The sequence below is a fragment of the Manis javanica genome, chromosome X (genome assembly GCF_040802235.1).
Source record: "Manis javanica isolate MJ-LG chromosome X, MJ_LKY, whole genome shotgun sequence".
In the NCBI taxonomy this organism is placed as follows: Eukaryota; Metazoa; Chordata; class Mammalia; order Pholidota; family Manidae; genus Manis; species Manis javanica.
This window is the reverse complement of record NC_133174.1, coordinates 32,755,904-32,779,209: the sequence shown is the minus strand read 5'-3', so window position 1 is coordinate 32,779,209 and position 23,306 is coordinate 32,755,904. Positions and strand designations below refer to the sequence as shown.

Below are 23,306 nucleotides of genomic sequence, written 5' to 3'. Positions count from 1 at the left end.
CTTTCCCCAAAAGGAACTCTGATGCGCCACCACAAGCCACTGCTGGAAGACAGCTGGCTTTCCTGCTTGTTCCATCTCCATGGGCTTTTGTGGGCCTAGGCATTTTTCAAGTTCACATGCCACCTCTTTCAGAAAGCTTTCCATGTGACCTTGGCTTCTTTGGAACAGATGATCCTTACCATCTTCTGCAGTGCTTCGATTGCAAGCTCTCTAAAGGGAGGGATGCTGTTTTACTTCTTTCTCTATTCACCCAATGCCTAGCACAGGGATGATGGCCCAGGTATGATCCAGGGCTTTGCACTGAGTCAGGCATAACGCATGCCCAGAGGCTGGATCTTTTCCCCCTTGCAGAGCCAAGGTAAGAGCTGCCCATAAGAAGGGGACCGGCTTGGAATAGGAGATGAGGGCAGGGCAACCCCAGGAGCGATCTCCTGAGCTCAGCAGCCAGTGGTTGGTTTGCCACATGTGTTCTCCACGTCTATGGGCCCCACAAGGACTCAGAAGGGCCTCTGTCAAGCTGTGGAGCTGGGCGAATCTTCCTCAGAGAAGCAGGATGTATACAGACACACACACACACACACACACACACACACACACACACACACACACACACACACACACTCAGCACTCAAGCACGGAGACTGCCTCAGGGGAGACACTGTCTGCAGGAACCAGACTCCACAGTCTCCCTGGGGACTCGTCAATGCGTCTCTCGTCAAAGTGTCACTTGTCAGGCGCCATTCTAGCTCAGCAGAACTCACCCCCTCACTTACACTGAAGGAAGGGCGCTGAGGGGAGTGGGCTTTGCCGAGTTTCCAGGCAGACACTGCCTGTCTTGTCCTTGGCAATTTCTTGGCCTGGCCCCAGAAACCCTAATGAGCTGCCGGCATGAAGAGAAGCCACCACGGTGATTATCAGAGATGCCCACATCAGGAAGTAGGCCTATCCTCTGCCGCATGTGTGGTGCCCTTCAGTCTAATTCTCAGCAGTGGTTGGAGAGAAGCCGGTTTGAGCAGTGCTTGCCCTCCCCTTTTTGTACAAAGAAAAGGATTAAAAAAGAGAAAAGGATTTCGGGTGAGTGGCAGGGTTGGGGGATAGAGTGGGGAAGGTGGTCTGAGGGTAAGCGGCAGGGGCATGGCCTTTAGTTTCCCGGGCCTTGGACCTGCTCCGAGGGGGTCTTTCTGTAGAGGTGGAGGCCTGGAGCCCCTTTTGGTTCAGGAGCCTCTCATCCAACTCAATGGAAGTCTTGTCTTCCCTGAGCAATCCTCACCCACTCTGTGTCTGACCCTGTAGCCCCCACACAGCCCAGGGCCACTGAGCCTGTGGCCCGGCGTCTGCAGCCACTCTCCTTGGCCACCTCCAGGAGAAGGGCCCGGGTCTAAGCTTGCCCACCCTTCTCAATTAGAAATGTAATGAGCGTCTGCCCACGAGAAGCCTGAGTTCTTGAGAGTCATGAGAAAGAGACAGCAAACACATGAACAAATGCTGCCAGACCATCCAGTGACACCTGGGCTGGGATCTGGCACCCAGCGCCACCTCCCCTCCCAGGACCTCAGCCCAGCTAATGGGCCCCTAACCCTGCCCCTTCCTGTTCATTCCTCTGCTTCCTAGCCTGGCCTTCTGTACTTAGGAGTCCCTGGCTATAAATGACGAGCTGTTGCTCTTTCAGCCATGGGGCTAAACTCACTGGTGTGTTGGCACCAGCTCCCGCTCACAAGAGCTGAGTGCACTATGCATATCTCTTCCCAACTTCGCTTTCAGTGACAAGTCAATAGCTTGGAATTGGCTATGGCAGGAAGATTTACTCTGTGGAAATTGGCAAATGCTAGAAATGAAGACTCCCCTGCCCCAGACCTGGTTGTTAAATGTTCACCAGCATACTACTGGTTAGACCCCCATGGCAGGAGCTGCCAGGGGCACTAAGTCAGGGCTGCACCCTCTCCTCAGGAAGGCCTTCACTGTACACATGGGCAGGCCAGGAACAGGCTCAAGCAGGCCTTTGGTGGGCTTCTCTCTCCCCCTTCTCCTCTCGCCACCCAGAAGCCTTCTCCAGAGGCAGCCTGACCTGGCTGTTTACCGAAGTGGTTCTCAGGTGTTCCGACCTCCTGGCTGCAAACATCAGCTCTTGAGCCGAGTACACAGATCACCTTGAAAGCCGGAGGAAAACAGCACCTTTTCCCAGGGGCATCTTGGACAGGTGGCCCTGGCACAGGAAATCAGGCTATGGTAGAGAGAGGTATCAAACATCAGGGGCACCAGAAACTTCCTTATTTTGACCACTCACACCAGTACTTTTCTTTCTGCTTCTTGCTATTTCGTGTCTGAGTTTTTGATTATGCCACTCATCTCCCCAGAATAGTGTTGTGCTCTACCCACCTGGTAGATGCATTCTGTCCTTTCAGGTCTGCTGGAGATATCACCTTCTTGGGCAGACTTTGCCAAAACCCCAGTGTCCCTGACCCAGGGCTCCCACCCACCCACTGGGTCCTCCACTGAAGCAGCTGTCACTTGCTTATTGAATTATGGCCTTCCCCACTAGTTTATGGCTTTTTGCCCTCCTCTTCCTAGGGCATTTCTTCAACAAATATTTGCTGAGCACCCATTAAGTGCCTTGTACAAGCACTTGTGTGTGATGATGAGTGAGGGAGCTTGGCCTCTGCCCTCATGGCGTAACCAGTCCACAGGGAAGCCTGGAAATTCCACAGTCAATTGCAACAAATTGTGACATGCACAGTCACAGGGAACTGGGTACCATGACAACACACAGCAGGGACATCTACTCTATCTGGGGATGAGGGTATCAGGTAAGACTTCCTGGGAGAAGTGACTTTTCAGTTGTGGCTTCCAAGTGTGTCAGAGTTCCCTAGGTGGCGAGGAGGTGGGAGGGTGGTGGGGACAACAGCAGGTACAGACCTGAGTGAGGCACGGGGTGGGAGGGTGGAGGGGTAGGTGTGGGAGCTGATCAGAAGTGGGGGAAGAGGCCCTGGAGACAGATCCATTAAGAAATTAGGTTGCAAAGGACCACGAGTGGGGGTGTAGTTGGAGGGCATAAGATTGGAGGGAAATGTTAATTGCTAATGGGGAGGGTGAGGCTGGGGACATGGGAGAAGGAGGGACTAATCTCTAGAGTTTCATTGTGCAATACAGGAGCCATTAGCTACATTCAATGATTCCAATTAAAATAAAATAAAATAAAATTCAGTTCTTTGGTAATGTTAACCACATTTTAAGTGCTCCACAGCCACATGTGGCTAGGGGCTAGGAAAGTGCAGATATAGAACAGTCCTATCATTGCAAAAAAAAGTCTATTGCTCCATGCTGCCCTAGAGTTTGAGCAGCGAGGATGCTCTTCTCTTGAATCTGGAGGGCGGGTGGACAGGGTGGTGTAGACAGACTGTGGTAGCAAGATGCTGGGACAGTGGGGGAGTCTAGACCGTGACTCCCATGGTCTCTGTGAAGTAGGAGAGAAGGGGAAGATGTGGGGCTGCTGTTGGCACGGAGAGGAGAATGTAGAGAGTAGTAGGAAGTCACACAGGGCGGGAGAGCTCTGACCAGGGAGATGTAACAGGATAAGCTGGTAGGAGGACGGTGGCAGTGCTGATCAGCAAGGCAGAGGGGTTTCCTTCTGCTGAGTTGGGCCTCTCAGGAGCAGGCCCAGAGAAAGACCAGCTTCGATTCCTAGTGCGCTGATGTTTACCTAGGCAACTGTGGCAATGAAATAGGGTTGCTGAGGACTCTTAAAAAAGTGGCTAGCTGAAGGGGTGGAGCCTAGAGCTGAGTTTCTCAAAAGAGCCGGGGCTGTGTGTGCAGTGACAAAGAGGCCCATGGTGTACTTGGGAAGAAGGGGGCTGCAGAGAAGTCACTGGAGTAGGAGAGCCAGCTATCTACTGCTGGGTTGCAGTGTATCTCAAAATTTAGTGACTTACAACATCATGATCGAATTTGCTTATGAATTTGCTACTTGGCAGGGACAGCTTGTCTCTGTTCCACTTAGTGTCAGCTGGGTGGCTTGAAGGGTGACGCCATTTGACATTGACCAGGGTGGCTCAGTGGAATCATTTGAAGGCTCACTCGTTCACCTATCTTGTGGCTGGTGCTGGCTGTCAGCTGGGACATTAGCTGGGGCTTTTGGCTGGAATACCTACCTTGGCCTCTTTATGTAGCCAGGATGCCATATCACCTTTTATGACCGAGACTAGGAAGTCTGCAGCATCACTGACCATATCCTATTCATGGGGGCAGTCCCGAAGGGTGGGCCAGGTGCAGGTGGAGAGGAAACAGACTTCTCTTGAAAGGGGCTAGTGGCAAGGTTTGGGAAGAGCATGTGGGACCAAAAATATTGCTGTGGTCATTTTTGGAAAATACTATGTCACACAACCCAAGGAGTGAGAAGCCAAGGTCTTATTTGCTTCCACAACCCAAGGAGTGAGAAGCCAAGGTCTTATTTGCTCCCAGAGAGTAGATGAAGTTGGGTCAAGTTTGAATTCCTTCAATTTGTTCATACAACTAATACTTACTGAGCACCTACTATGTTCCAGGCTCTGTTTTAGGTGTTGGGGATAAAACATGGACAAAAATCCCAGTCGTTATGGAGACTACGTGGTAGTTGGGGAAGGCTGACACAAATAAATCAGTGTTTATTATGCCATGTGATGTTCAATGCTGTGCACGATGCTGTCAGCAACAGAAAGTGTGCAGAATGGTGGGAGGGTAGAAGATGGAGCAGCTGGGACCTCCCAGGAGCCCAGAGTTCCAAATTTTTCTCACTAGGGTGCAGCGGGCAGGGTCTACAAAGTGCAAGGAGGAGTGGGAGGGTTCAGCCTTTCCTTCGAATGCTGTATCATAGGAGCCCAGCTTGTAGGGCTCGATAAAATTCTGCAGGATAGAAGGGAAAGGGCCTCTAGGTGCTGAGTCTTTGTCCAAGGTCATCAGCTAGTTAGTAGCAGTGCAGGAACCTAGCCCGCAAAACAGGGGGCACGTTTGACCCCTTATTCCCAAGGATTCCTCCCTGCCCACTTTCTGAGCTAAACAGACCAGGGGGTTCTGGGAGAACGGTACCCCAGCCTGTGTGTCTGTGCCCCATGGTTCTATTTCTACAGAAAACTGAAGGGGCCAAGGAGGAGCGGCTCTGAGCTGAGAGAGGGACCAGGGAGGAAGGAACGGGGAGTTTTAATTGGACTCAGCGAACTCTTCCCGGACCAGCCGGCGCAAACACTCGGAGGCGGCTGCCGGTGCCTGGCTCTCCTCCAGGCCTCGGGCGATCTGGGGGCGATCGGCGGAAGCGTGGTCGCCAACGGAGGGGGAGGGGGAGTAATCCAGAGTCTGTCCTCCCCCTACACCCCTGCGCCGCCCTGACAACCTGCCCTGGCTGAAAAGCCACCGGGACCAGGCTGCTGGGCGTGGTGTGAGGACAGAGGGGATGGAGGGTCCGGGAAGGGCGGGAGGGGTTCCGGGGAAGCGGAGGTCGCTCCGGGGGGCCGAGGCAGAGTGGGGGACGCGGTGGGGAGGGAGATTGGCGGCCCCCACAGCATCTCTGACCACAAAGGGCGGGGGAGCTCAGCCCGGCGGTCGTAGCAAGCAGTATTGATCGAGGGGCGTGCGCAGCGAGCGCGCCGAGAGCGGCTCCATCCATTAGGGCCGCTGTTCGCCTCCAATTAGAAAAAAAATCATTACTCAGCAGCCAGCAGCGGCCTGCGCGCCGCCCGGGACCGCCAGCTAGCTAGCGAGCAAGGGATCGGCGCCACCCCCCCGCGCTCCTCCCCCAGCCCCCGGCGCCCCGCCTCCCTCGGCCCTAATGACAACTATTAGAACTGCCTCCCCGCACCCACCGCCCGGCGAGCACAAAAGCGCGAGATTCATTTGGTAATCGGGGTAATTACAGTGGGGCGCGGGGGCGCACGCGGCGATGGCGGGCGCGCCGGCGGAATGCTAAGGGGCTGGGCGCGCCGCCCGTTCACACCCCGCCGTCCTCCCCGCCCGGGCCCTCGCCCGAGCAGCGCCCGGGGCCACGTCTCTCCCCGCCCTACCATGCCCTCCACCTCCAGCCGCGGTAAGGGGTCTGCTTAGGGGCTCCTGGGCGCGGGATGCAAAGCACCCCCCTAGCCCGCCACCCCCAGCCCCGGCCGAGTCGCAGTGGCCTCGGCAGCGCGGCCTGCGGCGCTCCGGACAAGATTTGCCACGTCCGGGAGCTGGAGAAGCCCTCCGAGGTCCGGACGCATAATAAATACCGTGTGTAATGTATTTACTCTGCTGCCCCCAGTTAATTTACAAACCCGCGTCGCGCCGTGCACCCTCCCCCTCGCGCGCCCCGGCCTGTCGTTCCTATTTACAGGCGCAAGGCGCCGTCCCTCGAGAAGGCCTTTTTTTTTTTTTTTTAGAGCTTTAGGATGGATGCAACGTGTCATTAAACCTGAAAGGGGTTCTTACTTATCAGTAATGGTGTTTTCCACAGCCCTTTCTCCTCACCTGCGAGGGCACAGGTACCACCTGGGTGGTGGGTTGGGGGCGGAGGTGCCCGAAGCCCCCAGTGGCGGGTGGCGGTGAAGAGTTGTACATGGGCCCAGCAGGAGGCGGCTGAGGTGTCACTGGAGCACTCCAACCCCCATAACTCAACAACACTGACGCCGAGGTCCCTCCCCACCACCTGGAGACAGCAGCCCCACTTTTGCCTGCACCGTACTGCATTCCGGGGTGAGGATTCTTCCTCCAGAGTGGCCTAGAACAACAACGTGTTAGGAGACGCCAAGGAAAGGATTCCGCTTCCTTATCCGGCAAGAAATGCAGCCTCTCTGCTCTGCCATTCTTGCATCAGAAAGGCCCGAGGTTACTCGGACACTGGGAGCAACAGCCCTTATCTGGGGCGATTTCCCAGCGTCTCTGGGAAGCAGGACTGTCTTCCTGCACAGGACTTATCTTGTTGGGAAGCAGAGCTGGGCGATGGAGACAGGCCCAGGGAAGGGAATGCTTGCTAGGCCTTGTGTGCTCTTAATGACCCATAACAGTCTTCAGAGGTGAAAAACAAACCCTACACCCCCTTAACCCTTCCATGCCCATCCTGTGCTGGGAGATTTCTTAATCCTGCTGTGATGTCACAGAGTCCTCTCTTGGTGATTTCATCCAGAGGCTGCCTGTTGTAACTCAGTCCCACCAGGCCAAAACTTTAGTCCGGTCTCCCACCACTGAGGGGAGGGGGGATTAACCCCCCTTCCACCCTCACCTGCCCAGCCCTGCAAGGGCTTGGAGTAGGGACCTGCAAAGTGTCTGCAGAATTTTGAGCAGGTATGTATTTTTCGGAAGGGAGGGTGTTTAAAGGGATCTGAGATAGCCCCAAAGGTTAAGAGCCACCTACCAGCCATTTGACCCTGCTCGTTTTTTTCTCTGGGCCCAACTTCATTATCAGGAAGAATGAGGCGACCCCAAAGCAATTCTTGTGATTATAATAATGAGATAATGCTTTAATGCTTTAATATTGGTAGACTGTACAGGGTTCTATAAAGATAAATTATTAATGATGCCAAAGATGGCTACATGTGTGTACGTACGTGCACGCATGCCATACTTGTGAGTTGGTGGTGCAGGGGGAGTGTATTTGTAAATCCTTGGGATTATATTCTCCATTCTTAGGGAACTTCCATTCTGAACCCCCTCATCTCTCTACCTCAGGGCCAAGTGGGATTGATCTGGAATGTTACCCCTCTCCTTTGAGAATGGGAAACCTGCTTGGGTGGGGGTGGGGGAGGGGAACATGGGCAGCAGGCTTTTCTTGCTCAAGCCCCTTGGGTCCTCAGGAAATTCATGGCCTCTCTTGGGCATGCAGTAGTCATCCATATAGAGCAGGTGCTCAATACACCTCTGTGAAATAATCAAATCAATAACTGGGTAGCTGAGTGGTCTTGGGTCAGCCCCACCTCCCTTCTGTACTTGCAAATAGACGAGGACCCTGGACCCTTCCCACCTTGAATGTCTTTATCTTTAGTGGTGGATGCCTCTCAGTCCTCAGATCCTTTCTGATTCTCTATCCACCTTTGAGGAGCTCAAAGATTAAAATAACCAGAATCTAGGGTGTTCAGTATCCTAATAAAGGTGGGGGTAGATAAGATGATGGTGAATTACCTTCCTCCACACACTAAGAAACTAAGAGGGGGAAAAGTTTGTCTGAGGTCATGGGACCAGGTTCACACCCCTCCCTGATACATTCTTTTGCCTTAGCACAAAAGGACTGTGGCAGCCATGGGAGGGCACCCCCGGGGATCCCCGTAGTGGAGAGTGTCCTGGGAGGATTGCCATTAGCTGACAGCCCCCAGCTATGGCACCTTCCCTTCAGGATCTGCTGTAGCATTCTGCTCCTGCCAAGGCCACACTGTCCTCAGGCTGTCCCCATCAATAGCCGAGCACATGGGGCAGCAGAGCTGGGCCATTCTGCTTGATGGGGAACTTCTCTGCTGGGCAGTGTTTGTCTGGAGCTCTCCATTGGCCTGGCTGGACTTTCTCAGAGCTTCTCTGTGTCGGAGTCTCTTCCCACCCCCTCCACCTTCCCTCCTCTCTCGGGTCAGACCTGCACCCTGGTCTGAAGGCTCTCCCTGCCTGGTCCCTCCTCACTTGATCCTTCACAGGCTGAACTTCTGATTCCATGTGGTGTCTGCTACCTGGAGAACCCAGACTGCCACAGGGACCATCATTCACACTCCCACGATCTCCATCATTTAGGTGGGACACTCTTGTGTGCAGGGCCATGTAGAGTGAAGGGTGGAGCTAAGGAGCTCTCAGCTGCTCCTTTTCCCTGCTCCAGAAGGTTCTAGGCACCAGACACTCTCCTGTGTCTGGGGTTAGGTGGCCAGCTGCCACACTCTGATGGTCATGCTGCTAATCATTTGCATTTATTCCTCCAGTTGCTCCTGGGTATAGCCAGGTCCATCTCTGCCCAGTGCCCATGCTGCCAAAAAGCCTGTCTCTACCCACCAGCTTGCCTGGCTCCTCTTAGAAAACCAGTCCCAAGGCCAGACTGCATGCAGAGACCCAGGACTCTTTCTGAATGGTCACTCTGAGCATGATCTGAGAGATGTACGCCAACCCCACAAATCTGTACATTGAATCAGACTCCCCAGACTGGCTTCTTCCTGGGGCCAGGGTAAGACAGGAGGCTGGGAAGCCCCGCTCTATTAGAGACACCAAACAAAATCAGATTGAAAGGAGGGGTATCAAGGAGAAAAAGCATCATTGGAAAACAAAAGAACTGCTGGAGTCTCTGTCTGCTCAAGGAAAGTGGAGGGCTGCTTTTTAAGGTGAGGGCAGAGGTCATTAGCTTGGAGAATGTGTCATATTTGACATAATCAGGGTGCTAATTTGAGCCTGGAAAGCCAAGCCACGTCCACACTCTGGCCTGGGAGATGCCATCCGCAGATCCTGTTTGCTGGAAAGAAAGGATGGGCCTACAACAAGGAGGGTGGTAGGTGTCATGGAGGTCTGATGTCTTGCCCAGGGTTCGAACATCACGTCTGCCCATCCTCCAAGCTTTCTAAAGAGAATAAATGTGTGAATGCTCACTTCTCCCCCACACCAGCAGCTCTGAGGGCTCATGGGACTGCAGTCAGCACCCAGTGGCCTGGACTCTAGAGCTTAGGAAACAGCCAGGGCCACTCTTGCAGGCCACTTGTTTCTTTCTGGAGCCAAACTTTCCTTGGTGGCAGCAGGCTGCAGCTCCATGGCCAGTAGTTTTGGGGACAATGTCTTTGGTCATAGTGGGTCAGGGGATCCCCAAACCCTCCTTGTCCCTGGGAAACCAATCTGAGGGGAGCATCCCCTCTGAGGGGCCAGCAGGGTTATCTGCTGCCCTAGGGGGGAGGGGCACTGGGCACTGTGGGTCACCCCAGTTCTCAGGTAAGGAGAACCAGAGGCTATGGGGGAGAGACTTCCTGAGCATGTGCTCACCCCACGGTCCGAGTCCACTCCTGCTCATCCCCCAAACATCAGTGACAGTCAGAAGGATGCAAGGGGTCAGCAGGCAAGCTGGGAGAGCTGCCTAGGATGGGAGTCCACCAGCTCTGAGGTCATGGTAGCCTGTTGCCCTCAGGGTCCCAGACTTGCTGGAGCTGCTGTCTCCTCTGGGCCAGCCTGCCCTGCTCTGCCAGTTCAGCCTCTTCCCTCCAGCTGCAGTCAGCTTCTCCCACTTCTCCAGGCCTGTCAGGGCGGGCCTTGGCTCAGGCCATGCCCTAAGCCTCACTCCTACCTGATTCCTACCCACCCTTTTGCTTTCAGCTTAAGCTCCAGGAAGGATAGGCAACCCCTGGGCAAACAAAGCCAAATGTTTTTCTTTATCTAGAGCTTTTACTATGCTAATATGCACGGTGACTCTTCAGGTGGTGGGCACCTGTCTCTTCCAGAGTGGCCACCAAAGGCCTGGCCTAGCCCCATAACTATTAACCCTCACCAGACCTGGGTGAGGAGGAGGGACAGGGGTGCTGGTTTCTCTCCTAGGTCCTGCTTTTTAGGTAGTGGCCCACAAACACCTCTTTTCCCTCAGGATGGTAGTGGGGACAATAGGGTCCTCATCCTGTGGCTTGACATCTACTCTCCTGGACCCCACAAATGGACTCACCCCTGGAAGGAGAAACCAGGGTAACCAGCCTAGTCCCTTTCTTGTCCCAGCAGCAGGGGCAGATCCAAGTTTTGGGGCCTAAAGGGTATATAATAGTTGGGGGTGGGCAGACTTCTTTAAACAAAAATGTGGTGAGGAACAAACTGTAACTGCTAGGGTCCTGCCGGGGTCATGGAAGGGGTTTGTGCAAGGGAAGGGCCCTGAGTGTTGAGCTTTATTAGCATCGAGGTAAAATTCACACCAGTGCAGAGACTTAATTATAGGCATATGTGCAGCTACGACACATCCATACATTAAGCTTGGGTCAAATGGATGGTCTTTGGCTTGGCTAGGCAACGGCCTGCCTGCCACCAGGCTCACAGCCAGTCTGTGGTTCATTCTGTTGTGCCAGGCCTCACACAGATGAGTGGGCCTTGACTTGTCCTTTGGGGCCTGCAGACCAATGAGGGCAGCACCATACTGGTTGGGCAGATCTGTTTTCACCCCCCGGATCTGAGATGCTCCAATGGGTAATCTGGCTAGCAGAAATCAGGAGGTGGGGGTATTTATTTCCCCAGTTGGGCTGCAGTTTGGCAGGGGCTGCATTCCTGAGCTCCCAGCAGCCCTCACCTAGAGCTCATTCCTGTTCTGCTAACAGCCCCCCACCTCTTCAGCCCAGGTCCTGGGAACAGCTTTGCACTGTTGCTCATCCCAGGGCACTTCCCTACCCCTATTCTTTGTGGTTTCTGTAATCTGCGCACACTCTGTAAATAGTCCCTTGGCTAACCTCTTTTCAAATAACCCTGTTGTTGAGTGTGCCACATGCCTATAGCATGAGGGGTGCAGGTGGGCAGAACTGAGGTCATCTCACCAAACACAGACAAGATACCTTAAGTTCCCCATTGGTCAGTTTGAATATGCAAATGCCAGGTATCAATTACTTGGAGTAAGCTTTCCACAGCAGTCCAGAGCCTGGCTGTGGGTCCCCTGATTCACACCTGTTGTGGCATTTAGCACTGAACTGGCTTGTCTATATGGACTCCCCATTCCTGAGTGTCCAGATGAGGTTATGGGAGGAACGTGATCCCTCTTTCCCAACTTTCTGTGTTTTTTTGAGGGGAGGACATTGTAATTTGGGGGAATGTGGTAAAACTGCCCAAAGTACATGAAAATTGGCCGGATAAATTATGAAACTTAAATGCTGGTCCCAGCAGTGTGCTGGTTAAATGTTTAACAACTGGCTGCCTTACTCCTTCCGCTGCTTTCCAAAGCCTTGATTTGTAGCATCTGTTGATTTCCATGATGTAAACTTCTACCATGGCCAGTCTCAAGCTACCATGCAATGGCTCTGACTGTGGAGTTGGGAAAGATGTGCAATAGCACACCATTAAATAGCATTTTCACGAGGATAAAACAGATTAATCTGAGATAATAGTAAACTGTAGTAAAGTCATTAAGAAGGCATGAGTTTTGAGTATTTATTACCTTTGTTTTTAATATGGTTTATTCAATGTTAAGTTTTTAATTATTGTAATTTTAATTATTTTAATTTAATTTGTATTAATGGCTGTGTTTAACAATTGGCTTACAAAACTACTGAAAATTTAGTGATTGGCTCTCACAAACCAGTACTGTCTGGTTCTAGCACACCATGGAAAGGTTCTATTTGCTCTGTCACAATGGAAAGAAAAATTAGTTTTCATCAAGATAGAAAACAAAAACAAAGAAAAGCTACGAGTATTTCAATTGCGCCACCTTGTGGCACGACCTAACACTACCACACCCCCATTATCTGAACTCCCCCATTTTGGTCCTGTTGTATCTATATCTGGGGTGATCAAGTGTCTTCGTTTGCCTGGAACAAGTCCTGGTTTATACCAACTACCCTGGTTTAAGTATTAATCACATCCCCTTTATGTTCTCAAAAGTGTCCTGGCTTGAACAATAAATGATTTAGTCACCCTACCTACACCCTGCGAGACTGTAACTTCCTTGAGGGTAGGAACGATCTTGTTTGCCACAGCATCCTTCTGGCTAAGTAGGCACTCAGCTGTTTCTGTTGAATGAGCAGTGAAAGTCAGGCTAGAGAAAAATTTTCCCTGTTTCATTGGTTCCATTGATAATGACTGGGATTTGGAAATGTTTTCGATGTGCAGAGATTTTAACTGTAATGTGGTTGTCCGTGTAATCTCTGACCCCACTGTCCTCCGCGCATAAAAAGCCAGGCAAATAGACGTCAGAGCCTCGTCTCCTGGGGGTGTGCGGCAGCCAGAGGGTGTTGGTCTGGCCATCTGGTGCAGGAACAGTCGAGCCGTTTGGGAGCCCAGCTGGCACGGGAATCCTTGGCTGTCCCCGGCAAACAGCATGGGGAGGAGAGCTGTGAGATCGATAGTAATTTCCTTCAGAAGAATGGCGATGTAGCACTGTTGGCAGTGGCACTGGGCTTTCCCTGGCACGGAGCTCTCTAAATGCACTTGGCCCTCTTAACTAGGAAATGGCCTTGCAGCAGAACGCTGGACGGGGAAGGGAACAAGGACAGGACTTTCTTGGCCCGAGCCCAAGAGAGGTTGCCAGGTTGGCTGTAGAAGCAGACTTTCTCTGTGTCTGCCTGTCATCAGCATAAGCCACATGGACACTTTGAGGCACGGACAGAGTGGAAATTGTGGAAGCTGGAAAGTTCCCATGGGCCTGCCGGCACCTCCCATGCAGCATCCATCTACTTAGCGCTTAGGGAGAGACCTCCGTGTGCTGGGAGCCGGGCCCCGGGCCCCGGGCCCTGGGCTCAGGTAGGAAGGCGATTCCTGCTTCTCACTGTCTACAGATGGAGGGCAAGGAGTTATCTCACATTTCTGAAGCGGGATGATCCATACAGCAATGGGGGAGAGTCCGAGATGATCAGGTAGTGACTAGGAGTCTGGCAAGGATGGGTCAGGCTTGAGCTGCCAACTGCAAGATGAGTTTTGTGGAATAGAGTAGTGGATGCCATAGTGCACCCCCAGAGCTCCCCTTCAGGTGTGGGGGCATGGCTGCTCACTCAGAATGCCCTTAGCTGATGGGTGTTGAGCTGCTTTACCCAAGGTAACACCCCTCTCCCGGGGCCAACTTGTATTCAATGACTGGTTTACGGGAAGGGGTATACAAGGGCTTATCCCCTTGCGTCAGTTCGGGACATCTCTGAAGGGCCATCCCAGCTCCAGAACTTTCCATGGGGTCAGCTGAGGCTTCTGTTGCAACTGCATGGTAGTTCAACTTCCCCATCCTGCTGCCTCCCACTCCCTCAGAGGTGCTGTTCCCAAGAACACCCTCCCGTCGACGTCCTGTAAACAGGTCTCCACCTCACGGCCCATGTCTCAGGCAACCCAGCCTAATCCAGGGAGGGAGGGACAGTTCTCAGGGTGAAGAACAGCAATGCAGTTGGCCATGGAGGGTGCATGAGCAGGTGTTAGCTGTGGTGATCCTGAAGAGTCCAGATTTCCTCCTGGGTGTGGGGACTGGGTCTGTGATATGGACCTAGTGATGGGTTGGTGGCAGAGAGGGGACAATGAGTAACAGGGAGTAGTTAGAACAGGTATAAGGAAATCTGAAGGGGCCTGCAGGCAGAGAGGGCATCAGGAAAATCTGCTCTCCAGATAGTCTGAAGTGAAAACAGGTGATCCTGCGGGGTACATTCTTAATCCCTAATTTTTGGTGGTCAGCGAGGTTTCATGGCATAAAGGTCTTGCATTGCTATGGTACTGACCCAGGCATGGCCTGTAAGCATCACTTCTAGCTGCCTAGTCAGACTTCTGGCACTTTTTAAGGTAATTTATATGCTCCTACAATGGGCCCCATGTCTCCCCAGCCTCTTACTTTCTTAGGTTGCTGCTGGGCCCAGTTTGAGCTGGAAAAGCGAGTAAGAGGAAGGCTCTGAAGCCAGGTAGGTGTGGGCTCTGATCTCTCACACTACCTGGTAGCTGAGAACTGCGAGCAAGCTCTTTAACCCTTCAGAGCTTGTTTTTTTGTCTGTAAAAAGGACATAATGAGATGATGCACATATACACTTAGCTCAGGGCCCGGCACATAGCAAGTGCTCAGTTAGATCCCTTTGCTTTCAGTGCTGCCATCTTTGCTCGAATTTGTACTCCTTTACCAGAAATGCTTGGGGAGTATCCAGTTGGTGTGTGGGCAGGATGAGGTGGTGGGTGGGAAGTGGTGGTGGTGCTGGGGCAGAATACACAAATGGCTACTGAAATCTAGTCCTTTAGACATTCAGTCCTGACCCAGAGCTATCCCACTTGTGAGATCACCTGAGAAAGCAAGCTTGCCTTTATTGCCTCCATTTTCCAGGGGAGGAAATTGAGGTCCTGGGTGGTGGTGGTAGGGGGGATTGACTTCTCCAGGTTACTAGGACCACAGGAGGCCCTAAGTCCTGCCTGGCCCTCCAGCACCCCAGCTCTTTGCCCACCAGGCCCCATGACATGATGTACAGGGTTATGTAATTCCCAGAGGCTTACCCTTTTGGCTTCTGCAACCAGCTCTCCTGGTCTCCCCAAAAGGTGTGAAGGAAGGCTGCAGCTTTGGGGTGTAGGCAGGGCTGCCTCCTGGAGCCCCAAGTGGCCAGGAATCGCTCCTGTTTGTTCCTAAGCTCGCCAGAAGGGCACCTCCCTCCTCCCCACTGATGTCAGTTGATGACGATGACGTCTGGGCCGCATTCAGGCCATGCTGTCGTTTGTCCCATGCTCATTCAGCTGATTAAAAGTCATCAATTGTTTTTTAAGCCACCAGCAGGCAAGCCACCAGGCGCCATTTGTTATTGCTCGGCCATGCTGTGAGATGCTGTTTAAACTCACTGAGCAAAGCTTTTGGAAACCAGAGGCCAAAAGCGTTTTTTTAGAGGAAAGAAAATAGGAGAGAAATGAGTGGGCCCACATCTCTGCCAGCAGGAACAATCAGGCCAGGCAGCTGAGGGGCTGGTCCCCCTTTTAGCAACTCCCACGTGGTTCTTTTCAGGGGCCTTTCTCTGGGGGCCAGAGCCACAGGGAGCCCCCTTCATCTCTCTCCCTGGTGAAATAATCACTTCTGTGGCTAACAAATAGTTCTTTGGGGGACTTTTCCCCTCGTTGCCCCACCTCTGAGTTATCCCCTCGCATTTTGACCGGGTTAATGTCCCCAAAACCTAACTCAGTGCCGTCCCTGCTTGGACACCTTCAGTGGCTCCCCACTGCTTATGTGATGAGGAATAAAGCTATTGCCTGGCATGAAGGCCCACGTCCCCCCTCTGCTCTTCCCAGTCACTGTGTTTCAGTGAAGCCATACCTTTTGGCCTCCCCCAGATGTGACCCTTGCTTAGCCGTCTTTGTTCATGCTGCTTATATGTGAAATGATGTGCCACTTCCCCACCCACCTTGCTTGGCATATTGAATCCCGAGGATCTTTTGAGGACTATTTGGGAACCCATCTCTGTCCTAGGGTCTTTACTGAGACCACAAGTCCATGGTCTCTCCCCCCAACCCTCTTCTACCACAGGGACAGCAGATGGTATTGATGCCTCACCCATATCTCCTAGTGTTCATGTTTTCTGGGCACACAGCTGCCAGCACCTGTGTCCTAGGGGGTTGTCTTTGGCCACCTGGCAGACAGAAAGTGCCAGGTGATTAATGCTCCCTGGGAGCAGCCCTTAACCAGTGACTTCTGCACGCTGGTGGATATACATCCAGCTCCCTTGCCTGGGGGGGGAACATTCTGGAATGGTGGTTCTGTGCACTCTCAGAGGTCCCCAGATGGACTGAGCCTCAGGCGCCCATAGTGGTAACCCGCTTATTGGCTGCCTTGCCCTTCCTGCCTCCTCCCTGGTAAACTACTTACACTCAGATCCTTGTCTCAGTGTCAGCCTGGGGGACCCAAATGCAGACATGTCACTTTGTTCTGGTCCTTTGTCCTTGTTTGGTCTATCCTGGTCCTGATGAACCCACCTCAGATCTCCTGCAGGCTCCAACATTGTACTTGGCCCATAGTAGGTACCTTGTAGTTCATGACTGGTAATGCTGAGTGGCTCAAATTTCTTAAAAATGAAGTAAACCCTCTTTTTCTGTAGATTGTGCTCTCTGCTCACACAGGTCAGGGGCATTCCTATCTCTGTGCTTTGGCTCTGCCGCCCCCTGCGTGGCCCTCCCCTTCTATGGAAATCTTCTACTTCTGTCAAGAACCCCCAAACCTTCACCCACCCCTTCTTAAGTTGGCCTGCCCTGAAAGCTCCCATCTCTGAATTGCTATTGGATTTTAATGGTGCCACTCAGCTTTGCCCCTGTCTCTTATTTTGTCACACGTGTTAATTTTCACTCTGCTGGGCTCTTCCATTCTCAAGAGTAAAGGCCCCCAATCCCAAGGGCTTCCTATTACTCACTTCTTCTTAATGTGGGAGTAATCAGAAGGTCTGACTCCATATGAATGAGGGAAGTTCAGTGCCATCGGCAGAAACATGTTTTTCCAGCGCTAGCTCAGAGTTTTCCTGAGAAAGAAACTTAAAAGTAAACTCAAGGTCAAGGCTGAGTTTGGTGTTGATGTGGATGGGGAGATGGGGTGCACAGAGACAGAGGAGGAGCAGAGGGTGGAGCAACCCAGTGGCCATGACCTGCTTTGGCCCCATGAACTTTATAGTCCGATTCTTGGACTTCAACAAGATGTCCTGAGTCCCACAGTGGGGGTCTTCCACCTGGCTGTTCATGGCTCCCCTTCAGGGATACTGCCAGATCTGGACTGGATTAGGCAATGTCAAAAGCCAACAAACACAGGGTGAAAAGGCTTACATGGACAGTGATTCCAGAAACTCCCTTTTCATTTCCAAGCTTCCATATCAGATGGGGGAAATGTGTCATGTTCAGACAAGAAGGACACTGGGGTTTCATCTTGGGGGCAAGGTCAAAGGGGCACGGTCATGCTCTCCAGGTCTGGAGTTGCTCAAGCACCTGGAAAGAGCTGTCTCTTCCATAGAGACAGTTTTCATCTCCCTCTTACTCCAAACAAAGGCCAGGCGGCTGGCCTCCAGCTACACGGTGGAAAAACAAAGTCTGCGCAGGAGTTACTCTTACATCTATGCCGACTTTTCCAGACCACAAATGGGGATGTGCTGATGGACATGTATGGGTAGATTTATGACAAGACAACAGGATGAGATATTTGAAGCAGGAGGTATGGCCCCTGAGTGCACCGTGCATGTCGTCACCACGGGTGCTAGGTCTGTGGGGTAAGGACCACAGGAAGTGTCCCTCAGGCCCCGGGCATGTGTTTCTTTGCAGCAGCCTGAACTCCAAGAGGTGTGCAGGACCGGAATGGCCTTGCTTCCTTTGTGTGGCGCTGCTGTTACCCTGGAAACGGCTCTTCTGGCCTACAGGGCCTAATAACATTCTTCAAAGTTTTCAGGAGTTGTGAGTTGTGGAATGATTACATAAATGTAGCTTTGTGGGGCAGAGCTCTGCATGGGTAATACCCTGCCTCTGGGGTTGGGCCTGTGAAGAAAAACAGCAAAAGAAAGAAAATGCAGCCGGTAGTTTAGAAAGACTTTGGGGTTGCAGAATCGTAGCTGCAGGATGGGAAACTTCCATGTACCTTTCTGCATCTTAGATGGTAACATCTTGAAGTGCCCAGTGGAACAAGAACTGGGGGACTAATACTGGTATTTTGGAATGACCTTGGCCACATCCAGGGGCTCCTCATTCAGCAAACGTTTCCCCTCTAGGTCGCTGTTACTATGTGGTTGTGTCAGAAAGCCAAAGCTGTCATATTAGAGGAATACTCAGTAATGAACAGACCACATGAAATTTGTCCCTATCCAGCCAGCTGTCCCTGCTTACCAGCTGTGTCCTTCCTTCCCTGGAGTCTCCAGGAGCCGGACCACAGCCCAAACACAGTGCAATGCAGTTGCAAAGTGAACTTAAGAGCTGCTGAATTTCCTGAAGTCAATGAAAACCATGCCGAGAATTGCTACTATCACACAAGGAGTTATTAATCAGGCTCTGGCCCAGTTAGCCAGGTTCCAATGGGAGAGCCGATCCTGAAGCAGGAGGCATGATGGGAGTTTCCACAAGAGGACCCTTTGAAGAACAAAGAATCAAGAGACACCCTTGGGATAACGATGAAGGCCTTGAACCTTTTTGCCAAAATGACCCTCTTTATGATGGCATGTGAAAATTAAGAGTGAATTGGAGGCTGTTTTGCCACTAGGTGTTTTGGCTGGGGAGGGGAGAAGAGAAAAGCTTTGCACTTCCAACCAAACTTGTTAGCACTTTGTTACTGCTAAGAATGAGTACACAGTTGCACGTAGAAGCTCCATTTTATTAAAGATAAAAAACCCATTTTTATGATTCAAGTGACATTTTCAAGATCAAGTCCCAGTCAAGATGTTTTTCCCACTATTTACTCAGGAATGTTGGTCTCTATTTGAAGTGGGTGCACTCTTGGTGGGCCTTCCATGTGCTGGCTGGCCTGAGGTGCCAGGGTCTTCAGTATTTCCAGGAGCTGATGGACCGAGAGGCTTTGTTTTTCTTTGGTAGATGGAAAGAGGAAGGGCTCCAGAGGGATGATGGAGGGGTGGGGGCCGCCTGTGACCCCATCCAGGACCGGGAGAGGCATTTAGAGTCCAAAGCTCAGAAACAGGTCACAGAAGCCTTATCAACTGCCAGCTCAACTTCCTTGACATCGCCAACGGGATAGCAAAAAGGCACTTCAGCCTTACATGACATCCCCTCCCCAGCACCTCCTTTTCCATCAGCAGCCTCACCAATGCCCCAGCCATCTCAGTAAAGAGCTACCCCTTCCTCTCATTTCACAGGCCCCAAAACTTGGAATCTCCTTTGGCCTCTCCTTTTTCTTTCCTTCTGTGCATCTGCTTGGTTAGCAAACCCTGTGGACTTCATGATCATAACACCCCCAGACCGCTTTCATGGGTGGCTGCCAGCAGGCTGGGCCGAGCCCCGATGCTCTCTCTGCTGTGACTCCTTGCTGGCCTCTTCTTCACCCCTGCCCGCTCCAGTTTAGTTTCAATGATGAAGTCAGAGTGCTCTTGGCATGTCACTTCTCTGCTCTAAGCCCTCCCAAGTTTCCCAGCTTACTCAGGGAGAAAGCAGCGCTGATGGCGACTCTATTGTCCTTTGGTGGCATCCTGTAAGGTCTATGTGACTGGAACTCCATCTGTTTGACCTCATGCTCTATTCCCTTCTCTTTGACCCCTCTGCCCCAGCCACCAGCAGGGCTGCTCTGGCCTCAGGGCCTTTGTACTTCCTCTTCCCTCTGCCTAGAATGTTCCCTCCATCTCCTACTAATTAATGCTGGCTCCTCCTCAGGTCTTTATGCAGAGTCAGCTTCTCTGTGAGGATTTCCTTGGCTCTCTGCTTCCCTCTCATGCACACCCTATCCCCTTCCCTGTCTCTTGCACCCCTTGGCACTCATTACCACCTGACCCATTGTATAGTCTACTCAGCTATTTTGTTTCTGGCTTTTCTTTCTCACCAGAATTGCAGACTCCATGAGGCCAGGGATAAAAAAAACATCTGTTTTTTTTTTCATGCTGTATTTTCAACATCTAGTTCAGTGCCTGGCATACAGGAGGCTGTCGATATTTGTTGAATACATGAATGTGTCTGGCTTGGGGCAAATACTGGTATTATGCCTTTGTAATAAATGGGGCCAGAGTGGGAGAAAAAAACTACATTTTTTCTGTGCCTGGTATCTGGTCCCCAACCTCCTCACCCCCAGCTCCTACTCTGTCTCTGACTAAGGCCTGGTCTTTCCACAGGGAGTCCTGTCCACAGTGGTGTCAGGAAGGCCACCCCTCCTCCCTGCTCCAGGAAGCCCTCTGGAGGTTTTAGGAAATAACCGGGAACTTTGGCTGAAACTCAGCTGAGGTGGGAGTAAAGACTTCGTAACATCGTGCTGTTGCTGCTGAGGCTACTTTATTTATGCACACTGGCAGGTAAGGCTAGACACATGCAGACCCTTTTATACCCACCACAACCCCTGGGCCAGATGCTCTGGCCCTTGCATATATGTTTGCTGAGTGAAGGAGAAAAAAACTTGGCAGCAGATGCCTACGTTGGCCAATACTAGTGAAAGCAAACTGGAAAGGCAGGCTCACTCAGAGAGGTCCTAGAACTTGCCTCTCACCTCCCAGAAGCCCCCCAACTCCCCGCCGCCCTCGCAGCAGGTATATTCTTTTTGGAGCAGGGTCTGCACTGCCAGAGTGGGCAGGCTGCTGTCCTGGTCCTGCTTTCCAATCACAGGGGAGCTTTAAAAAAATCCCCATGCCTGGGCCCCACCTCATTAAATCTGAATCTCTGGGGAAGGGCATCCAAATGCTCCTGCTGTGCTCAGGTCTGAAGCTCCATGGAACCGGTAGAACTGGTGGAACTGGCAGGATGGGTTGAGAATTGTGCCCTGGAACCTGACCTACTGACCTTTGCCATTGGGCACCCTCCCCTTGGCCAGTTTACATTTTGCTGGCTTTCAAGGCCTGTCTTCAGCCCTTCTGCTTGCAAAAAGTCTCCTGGACACAGGGTCTGAGCCCCTGGGCTCCCTCTTGCCTGGTGCTTAGCTTTGGAAATGGGTGTTTGGTAATTAATCACCCCTGCTGGGGCTTGATCGGACCCTTGCATTGTTATTTATCTTCCCGTGTTTACTGCTTTGACTTGAACCCAGGTCGTATACTCTGCTCTGTTCACTTAACCCAGGTTCCGTTGGGTACAGAATCAATGTGACAAAGAATTTCGTACTGCAAACTCCCCTGCTTCGGGATGAAGGGGGTTGACAGATAAGGAAGACATTCTTGGTCCTCCCGGGTCCGCTTGGGGAGGAGAGAGCTGCCTATAGATCATTCGAATGTGAGGCAGGCAGCGATAAGAGTTCTCTGGAGGCACACCAGCTCCTGGAGGGGAACTGGCCAGGAAGGAAGGCGCGCGCATTTGGGGGGTTTTCTCAGGGCCCCACATTCAGGAGGCAGACCCAACTGCATTTGGGAAGCAGAGGTACTCCCCCCCAGGGGTTTCCAGGCTCCTAACACAGGGTAAGGCCACATTAAACATGTTTTAATAGGTTGAAGACAGCCCCGGAGGCAGCCCGTGCAGTTTCTGGGGACAAGCACAGAGCCAGGGACTGTGAAGAGTGCCTAAGTGTGACCTCCTTTCTTCCATGGAGGAGGGGACCAGAGCCAGAGGGAGGAAGTGAGCTCTGGAAGGCCACCCAGTGAGCTCCTGATAGAGCCAGTCCCCAAATCCAGCGCAGCTGCCCCTCTCCCTCCAGGGCCTCTGGCTGCTTCCGGGAAGGCAGGATTATTAAACTGATAGATGCCAGGAGGTCCGTGAACTTGGGAAAAAAATCACATCTTTATTTTCACTAACCTCTAACCTAATTCTAGCTTTTCCTTTAAAGGACGTAAGAAAGGAAACCACAGTAATATTGGCAGTAGCTATAACTTTGTCACCAACAGAAGTCACAGATATTTTTCTATCGCATTAGTTATTGCAGATAGCTCCAAATACCATTTACACTCATCATTATTTTTGAAATTCCAGTAGTTATTTACCTTGCTATTTAATGCATTAAATAAGTACACATCTGACTATATCACAAAATATTTTGATGCCTGTTTCAATGTAATTGGCTTGCTTTGCAATTCCACAGTTTTTGGTTGCATGCATTTAAAACAGTATTCTGAGAAGGGGTCCATTGGTCTCACCAGCCGAAGGATGCTGCAGGGGTCCCTGGCACAAACAAGAATATCAGCCCTTCTTAAGGACTGCTCTCTGTAACACACACAGGACGTCTTCTGCTGGAGACTCAGTTTGATAGAATGGTTGGCGCTCAGACTTGGTGACAACAGGGCTGGATTCTCTTCTCAGCTATTACTCCAGCTCTCTGAAACCTCAGGTTCCTTGTCCATGAAATAGGGATAGTAACTGTTCACCTTTCAGGGCTGTTTGGAGGTGAAAGTACACACCCGTTGGCGAGGTGCTTGGCCCAGGATAAGCCATCAGAGCATCCTGGTGGGGGTCACACCCTAGTGTGCTGGCTCTTAGGGTCTTGGGCTGATGGGAACCATTTCTTTATCTTGGCCAATTCAGGATGAAATAAATCTTTGCTAATCTGTCAAATTTTTTCAAACCTGAGTTCCCAGGTATCAAAAGCTACTGCCTGAGGCTGCATGGCCTAAAATACATTTTTTAAACTTTAAGTTTACCTTGTATATCATAAAGCACTTTAATCATAAGTGTACAACTCAGTGCATTTTTACATATATATGGATCCATGTAATCACCACTTAGATCACTAGAGAGAACATTTTCAGCATTCCAGAAGGTTCTCTCTTGCTCCTTCTCAGTCGATACTACCCCACCTTTTTAACTGCTATGCTAGGTTCTATCATCATTGATTCATTTTGCCTGTTCTGGAACTTCTTGTAAATTGAATCAGAACACGGGCACTCTTTCATGCCTGGCTTTTTTGACTCCAAATGTCAGTGAGGTTCATCAATGGTGCTGCATGTATCAATAGCTCTTTCTTTTTCATTGCTAGGTAGCATCCATTGTACCAAGACACCACAACTTATGTATTCATTCTTTTGTTGATGACAATTTGGGTTGTTTGCATTTTTTTAGCTCTTTTGAATAAAACTGCTGCCAATGTTCATATACCTGTCTCTGCATATAAACTCATTTCTCCTGGGTTCTTAGGAGTGGAATTCCTGGGTCGGAATATTTGCATGTGT

General features: G+C 51.5%; 1 long non-coding RNA gene across 2 annotated transcripts in view; it reads left to right on the top strand.

Annotated features, from left to right (window-relative positions):
• The first annotated feature begins 7,151 nt into the window (after positions 1 to 7,151).
• Positions 7,152 to 23,306, top strand: part of LOC140847391 (uncharacterized) — a 46,280-nt gene continuing 30,125 nt past the window's right edge. For both annotated transcript variants that reach the window (XR_012127375.1, XR_012127374.1), the window contains exons 1-2: positions 7,152 to 7,278; positions 20,343 to 20,519. This is a non-coding gene — a long non-coding RNA (uncharacterized lncRNA). The remainder of the gene's footprint in view (positions 7,279 to 20,342; positions 20,520 to 23,306) is intronic.